Source organism: Terrapene carolina, unplaced genomic scaffold, assembly GCF_002925995.2.
Source record: "Terrapene carolina triunguis isolate 2854851 unplaced genomic scaffold, T_m_triunguis-2.0 Scaffold131, whole genome shotgun sequence".
Lineage (NCBI taxonomy): Eukaryota > Metazoa > Chordata > Testudines > Emydidae > Terrapene > Terrapene triunguis.
The window spans coordinates 14056362-14064348 of NW_020664482.1; positions in this window are offsets into that span (position 1 = coordinate 14056362).

Here is a 7987-nt window from a genome sequence, read left to right on the forward strand (position 1 = left end):
GCCCCGAAAGCCGTGGGACCGTCAGGGGATGCACGGGCGCACTCCAGAAAGGATCCGGTGCCAAGTGAGCACGAGTCAGTGGTGTTGTCTTCAGTGCCCCAGAGAGGCTGTTGAGTCTGGCACATAGTGACTCTCAGGCAGGGTAGTGCTAGGTGGAGGTGTTGGAGCCACCCTCCACTCCGGACACTTTTGAAGCTGCCAGAGACCTGATCAAGATGACGGTGGCACAGCCTCGGGTTCTCAGGGACAAGCGTCCGGTGTCGATAAGACCAGTACCGTCTAGAGGCAAGCCCGCTATGATGCGGCGCTCACAGTCCCCGGTTCGGCACAATACCTGGCACTCTCAGTCACTTTGCTGCAGCACCTCTCCCCAGCACCAACCCCCATGAAAGCACCTCCAGCACTGGCGATGCGACACTTCCTCATTAGCACTGATCTCTGGCACCAACAGAGAACTGGCACCGACCTGCAACGATGACAGAGAACTGGCACTGTCCCATGGCACCAGGCCCTCGTCCTCGATGGCCAGCACCGGACACTAGTTACGGGTCTCCATCGCCAGATCCCAGGTACCGGTCTCCCGCCTCATCGCGGCACCGATCGTTGGTGCATGGGCCCTCGCGCCACTGTGGTCATCGCGATCCGGCTCCGCTTCCTCGGAGTCTGATGCCAACTCATACTACTTGAGGCACAGTTGACATAGGTCCGAGAGGCGACAAAGGAAAAGCACCGCTGACCTGACAACCACAGTGACAGCCCCGGCGCAATGGCCCTTTTGGAACCCCTGGGCTTACCATCAGGCCCAGAGCCCCTTTTGAAGGGGGTCAAGATTGGTAGCCTCAGAACACCGGCCACCCCACTCTTCCAGGGACAGGCCTACGCCTCGGGGATCCAAGGCCACTCTGTCCCAACCGCCCCCTCAGGCTCGGGTCGTGGTCGAGGTGACTCTGACACAGGATGACCATAGGGCACATCAGGATCTCCTTAGGTGGATTGCTTGCAACATGGGGTTGCAAGCAGAGGAGGTGGTCGAGGCCGAGGATCCCATGGTGGACATTCTCACTCACGAAGGTCCATCACGGGTAGCTCTGCCTTTGATCAAGATGGTTCAAAACAATATAAAGACCCTGTGGCAGACCCTGGCCTCGATTCCGCCGGTTGCCAGAGGTATGGAATGCAAATACTTTGTCCCTTCTAAGAGATGTGAATACTTATTCTCACACCTGCAGCCATGCTCTCTGGTCATGTTCACGGTTAACAAGAAAGAGTGTCAGGGTCAGCAAGGGACGGCCCCCAAATCTAAGGAGACAAAAAGGATGGACCTCTTTGGTAGGAAAGTCTATGCCACTGGGGGCCTCCAGCTGAGGATAGCTAACCAGCAAGATAGCCTCAGTAGGTATAACTTCAAATCGTGGACTTCCATGTTGAAGTTCAAAGAGCTGATCCCTGCAGACTCTAGGGTTGAATTCTCTGCCATCGTCGAGATAGGAACAGTAGAGGAGGTTCCTCAGGAGCTATGGGGCAAGGGATTCTTCTGATGCTATTTCCTAATCCCCAAGGCAAAGGGTGTGTGTGTGTGTCTCAGACCCATTCTAGACCTGCGAGGACTCAACAAGTTCATGGTGAAGTTGACGTTCTGCATGGTCTCCCTGAGCATTATTATCCCTTCCCTGGATCCGGGAGACTGGTATGCCGCCCTCAACATGAAAGACATACTTTCACATAGCCATTCGGCCTGTGCACAGATGTTTTCTCTGGTTTGTGGTCGACCATGAACACTAGCAGTTCACGGTCCTCCCATTTGGTCTGTCAACAACCCCCCGAGTATTCACCAAGTGCATGTTGGTCGTAGCAGCCTTCCTTCGGAGGAGGCAGGTACAGGCCTACCCATACCTAGACAACTGGCTGCTCAGGGGGCGTACCAGGGAGCAGGTGGAGTCTGTAGTCTGATTGGTCAGATACACTTTCAAGAGACTGGGACGACTCCTCAACATGTACAAGTCAACCTTGTCACCGACCCAAAGAACAGAATTCATCGGCGTGGTGCTAGACTCAGTACAGGCCAGGGCATTCCTGACAGAGACCTGTTTCCAGGCCACAACAGACGTTATTCAAAGCCTCAGGCGATACCCGACCACTACCACAAGGAGATGCCTGAGTCTCCTTGGCCACATGGTAGCCTGCACTTACATGGTCCAGCATGCCAGAATGAGGCTCAGACCCCTTCAAGCGTGGCTCGCGCTGGTATACTGCCCGGGATGTGACAGCCTGGACTCGGTAGTGATGGTGCCAGGACACGTAATTGAGTCCTTACATTGGTGGCTCAACCCTCAGGTGGTATGCGAAGGTGTTCCCTTCAACAGCCCACAGCCCTCCTTGTCCCTAGTCAGCTCTGGGTTGGGGGGCACATCTGGGAGAGCTCAGAACAAAGGGCCTGTAGTCATAGGACGAGCTCTCCCACCATATCAATATCAGGGAGCTCAGAGCAGTGTGATTAGCATGCCAGACTTTCCAGTCCTGGCTGCAAGGCCAAAGTATGGCAGTGATGACGGACAACACCACTGCTATGTTTGACATCAACAACCAGGGTGGAGCCTGTTCTTCCCCCCTATGTCAAGAATCCTTCCAGCTATGGGAGTTCTGCATAGCCCATTCCATTACCTGGAGGCGTCCTATCTCCCAGGAGTGCAGAGCGAACTAGCAGATCACCTCAGCAGATCATTCTGCAATCACGAATGGTCTATCGTCTGGATGTCCTTCATCCCATCTTCCAAAGGTGGGGGTTTCCCCAGGTCGATCTATTTGGCCTACTTACCTGGAGGTTCTTCGAGATGTGTGGTCCCTATCTGTATTCCACTACCTGCCCTTCTTCCCTTCTGCTGCAGATCATGACTGGATTTGTGGTAAGAAGGAACTGGAGAGGCGTCGGTCCATACCACTCCTTATATGCTTGGTTTGGAGCACGAGGAGAACAACTGCACAGTCCAAATGACACTACTTGCTAGAAATCTCCAATCTCAGGCATATGGTGCTCAGGCATAGCTGCGTGTGGAATACAGATAGCAACTGCACATCTAGAAGAACCTCCAGTTACAGGTAAGAAACCTCCATTTAGTTATCAGTCTGTAGTTCATGGGTTTACATATTTGTTTTAATTCCTACGTAATGCCTTCCAAATGAGGTTCAAAATGTGGTGTTCATTTATTCCAAATGATTCTGGAGGTTGGGAGAAAAGCTCACAAATACTCAGTTTGACATATTTCTCTTAGTTATATGTGTAACTTATTCGTTTTGGGCCTGATCCAAAGCCCATTGGACACAATGGCAAGACTTCCATTGACCTCAGTGGTTTGAATAAGGCCCTTTTAAAAAATAAAATACTTTAAAGACTTTCTTTGTGTTATACATTAGGTCTGACAGTAATGTTAGGGCCAAAAGTAGTCAACAAAAATAAGTTCTGCAATCCTGCATTTTTGGACAAAGATCTTGCAGTTACTGCCAACATTCCCAGTATATTTCCATTATCCTTGCCCATTAGTTTTCAGAGAGGATACCAAACCATATAACTGCTAGTTTTTAAAATTGTTTTTATTTATACTGTAACCAGAAAAAGGGAAAATGTTTGCATGATCTGCTACAATTGAAATATAACTGTAGGAGGTTAACACTAAAATGTGATTACTGTTTGCTAATAACATATGCTAAGCTTCAACCCAAAGGGAAATGATTTTGTCCTGACAGGAAACTTGAACTAAAGCAGTGAAATATATCACCATAGTACTAGAATAAACACTATTCAAAAGAAAATATATGTTGCCTTTTGGGGCATGCAAACTCATGGTTGCCACACGTGTGAACTATATATAAGGCCAGCCTATCCAACATGTGCAAGACTAAATCCTCCAAATCTCCAAACCCCCTTAGATTGTGTAGCTGCAAGGCTACTGGGTGTGTATGTGGAAACCCTACATGGCTGCAACTCATGATTCTAAGCCTGACTCTTCTACCCCACCTCTCCCATTGTGTACAGGAGTAACCCCTGTATCCAACCAGGGCTAGGTGCTGAACAGTTTTGTGTTTAAATACATCTTGCATTACTGTGGTGCAGGCTTTTCCACCCCAGATTATTGAAGAAAAAATAGTGGGGTGTCCATTTGTTCAATGTGAAATGGTACCAATCTCCTTTTCTTCATTTACCTTTTTTATTATTATTTTTGATGGCAGGGGTGGGGGGGGGGTGGGAGTTGATCAAATGGGCCTAACCTCTTCTCCTTTTAGCAGAGTTCCATTGATGGAGCTGAAATATGGATAAGTGACTTTATTCCATGTATCTCCTTTACACATTTCCATGAGTAGCCTGAAAATCCGTCTGACAGCGAACAAACCTTGCCACCATTCCCTTACACTTCAGATTGTTCAGAAAACCTCAGAATCCCTCCAAATCTTCTCCATGAACCTAGGTGCCATAATACATGTCACATTGTGCCCCTGGGAAGAGGACAGACCTCTGTGGTTCCATAAGGCCAAAATTAGCATGTTTCGTTGCCTATGGTGAGGAAACACCCCCATATAATAGAGAATATTCTCCACAGCCACACAGCAGAAAGATACAGTAGCATTCCTTGCAAGAGGGTGTGAATATTCAATGATGGCATCAAAATTAAAGTAAGATGTATGATCAGTGCTATTGATACTACTGTGGGAATGTGATGTGTCAGCGGCATTAGCTGTAAGGAGATAAGGAGAGTACTTGTTTTTAAATGCTTTGGACATGTGGCTTAAAAAGTAGTCTGTGTAAAAAATACAATGATAAGATGGTTGGGGGTACATTGGGAACATGTGATGTACCAAGAATGATAAGGTAAGTGAAAATCTTCTGCCTTCTGAGGGTAACAACACTGCTTTATACTGACCCAGCCTATAATAGGAGTGACGACAGGAACTGGAGGCCTGGATAACTTGGCTAGTGACTGTTAAAACTACTGGAAATGTGTTGAGGAGGACTTGGACTGCTCTCAATTTAGTTAGTGAAGTCTACAAAATCAAAAGTGGAGATCAAAAACTTATGAAGAGCCCACTGAAAACACCATGGAAAACTTGGTTTACAAAATGAGGATTGTAATTACTGGAAATCCAAGTTTACTGGAAATGCATACATGTACGTGTAAACATTTCACAATTAAAGGGGAGTGTCTTGAATGTATACAGATTTAGTCTGTATATTTAAGTTAAACCATGTCCTGCCACAAATTAACTAACAAACAAAAAACCCCACCTTCCCTCTTCACAAAAACGATTGATTGTGACTGAATCTAGAAGAGACCATTCAAAATGAGTTGGTGTAACTTTTTATAGCAAACTTTAGTTTAAAAATGTTTCTTCATAGAAAATGTTACAAAGGAATCTAGTTCTTCTTAATATTGAATGGAGGTTCAAAGAACATTTTGGGCAGGAAATTGGACTAACTGTGAGCTGAAAATGAAAGTTTGTTCCCATAAGGACAACAATGCATTAATCAGGGCCCCATGTATTCCATGTACCCACAACTGTGGAATTAGCCAAATAATTCAGCCCTTACAGCAGAATGTGTTCCAGAATCCTTTCATTTAAAAAACATTGTTTCTAGCAAAGATAACTTTTAAAATGTGAATCTAATGTAAACTGATGTGGTGGCATCTTCATGAGCTTGCAGACAGCCTGAAACAATAGTTCTGATATGTTTACTGCCCCATTTAACTCAGTCAGGCCCCTATGGATTCTATTCTGCGGCTATGGATTCTGGCATTTTTCCAAGATGCTACACAGTACAGCACTTTTGCTGCAGAATTTGCCATTTGCGCCTGACGTTTTTGTTTTGTTCCCCTGTCGATCTGGGACCTGCTTATAGTTGCCTCTTGCTGTCCAGCTTTCCCCAGATGCAGGAGTTAATTGGTTTACAACGCATGCTTCCAGGACAGTTCCAGGGAGCCAATCAGCTGAAGATGGGGGAGCCAGAACTGTAGTCCTTCTTGCAGCTAGGGAATGGAGTGAATCAGGGCCGGCTCTGGGGGGGATCAGGGGGCGGGTGGGTGGGGGGGGGGGGCGGCCGGAGCACCTGGGGGAGGGCGGCGAGCCCCGGCGGCGGCTCCGGTCTCCCCCCCGGGGGCAGGGTAGCGAGCCCCGGCGGGGGCTCGGCTCTCCCGCCCCTCCCCCGGCGGCCAGAGCGCCGGGGGCAGGGCCGCGAGCCCCGGCGGGTGCGCGGCTCTCCCCCCCCCCCCCCCAGGCGGCCAGAGCGCCGGGAGCAGGGCGGCGAGAGGGCGGCGAGCCCCAGCTGGGGCTCGGCTCGGCTCTCCCCCCGGCGGCCAGAGCGCCGCACCGCCCCCCTCCAGGTGCCGCCCCAAGCACCAGCTTGGGTGCTTGGTGCCTGGAGCCGGCCCTGGAGTGAATCCAAAGCATAGACTAGGCTGCCTGTAGAACACCGCCGTGGCCATGGCCCAGAGATCTACGGAGAAGAGACGGTGGAGGTGCCTCCAAGTCCCCCACTTCTCTGGTGCACGGTGGGTGGGGGGAAAGAATTTCTGAGCGGGTCTGACTGGACACTAGCTGTGCAGAACATAATGAAAATAAACATCCAAAACCTACAGTTTTTGTAAAGGTGGCAGAATGGGGAGAGAGGAAATTGTACAGAGATTTGTCACAGAATGTAAATATTTGCTGCAGAATTTGGTCCTATCACAGAAAACAGTCAGGCCCTGTCTATAATACTTGTATTGTATATAAAATACTTTGTTAGTGCTCCACATGAATTTTCCTACATCTGTTCTAACATGTTTTTAGTATATTAAAATATTACAAGCTAATGTGGGTGTCTGTAATGCTGTAGTGTTTAAACATGTATGTACATTTTAATACGTTGTGCACTAGGAACAACCTGTGATACATAAGCTGTTGCAGAAGGCAACAGAAGTGGTGTGAGGAAAACAGAAATATGTTTAATAAATGCAAGCAGAAAATTATTTTCAGTTTACTAAGGCTTTGTCTACATGGGGAGCTATTCCAGAATAGCTAACCTGGTCAATTTCCCCATGAGGACAAGTCCTAGATCTTATGTTTTTCTTCTTCAAATGCTAATGAATTGTGGTTAAAGGCAATGGCTCTTATGTTTCCCTCCATTTCTACCTGCAGCATGCATGCTCTTCTCCAGGGAAAGAAGCCCTTCCACATTCAGACCACAGAATTTGGCCTATATGAAATAGTGGGTGGAAGGGTGGAACCAGGACACAGCCACTTAGCGCTGCTGCTCCACACCAGGCCATTACGAATAGCTGAGCAGGAAGTAATGCTACTCCAAATTACTTCAGTCATAGCCAGAAGCAGCCAGTGACTTTTGGGAGTCATGCTGTTGTGTTGTGCCTGTGTCAGCTGAGGGGCAACATGGACACTGGACTCTGGAGCCTGGGTCCAGGGTTTCACAGAACTCTCTGGACTTTTTGTATTTGAGGACCCTGTACAGTCCACTGAACCTATCCTTTCTGAGAGGACCATGCAAAAGGAAACTCCACCAGATGAACCTCATGGCATATCCTGGTCCCATTCTTGCCCTCCTATGATGGAGAGGGCTTGATATGATTAACAGCCCTAATTTACCATATTAACACCTCACGGTGATGCTGTAAAAAAAAAAAATCTTGGCTTAGGGGAGAGGGAGCCTTTCAACACAAGCTTTCCAGTGTGGATCAGTCGCAGGACAGTAGGTGTATGAAATTAACCGATTAATTAACTGGTCAGTAGGTGTATGAATTAACTGATGTCAGTTTGGTGATCTATGTGAAATGAGTTGTTCGTCTTATTCCAGTTTCTTGTGGGCAAGTGGCTACAGTACTGGTCATACCCTGGCTGGCTGTGTTAGCAGAAAGGCCACGACAGACTGGGCCATAGGGATCGAACTATTGTCTTGCCATCAAAGGTTGTCAAGATGAAATCCTATTGGCAGGGCAAGGTGGGGAGA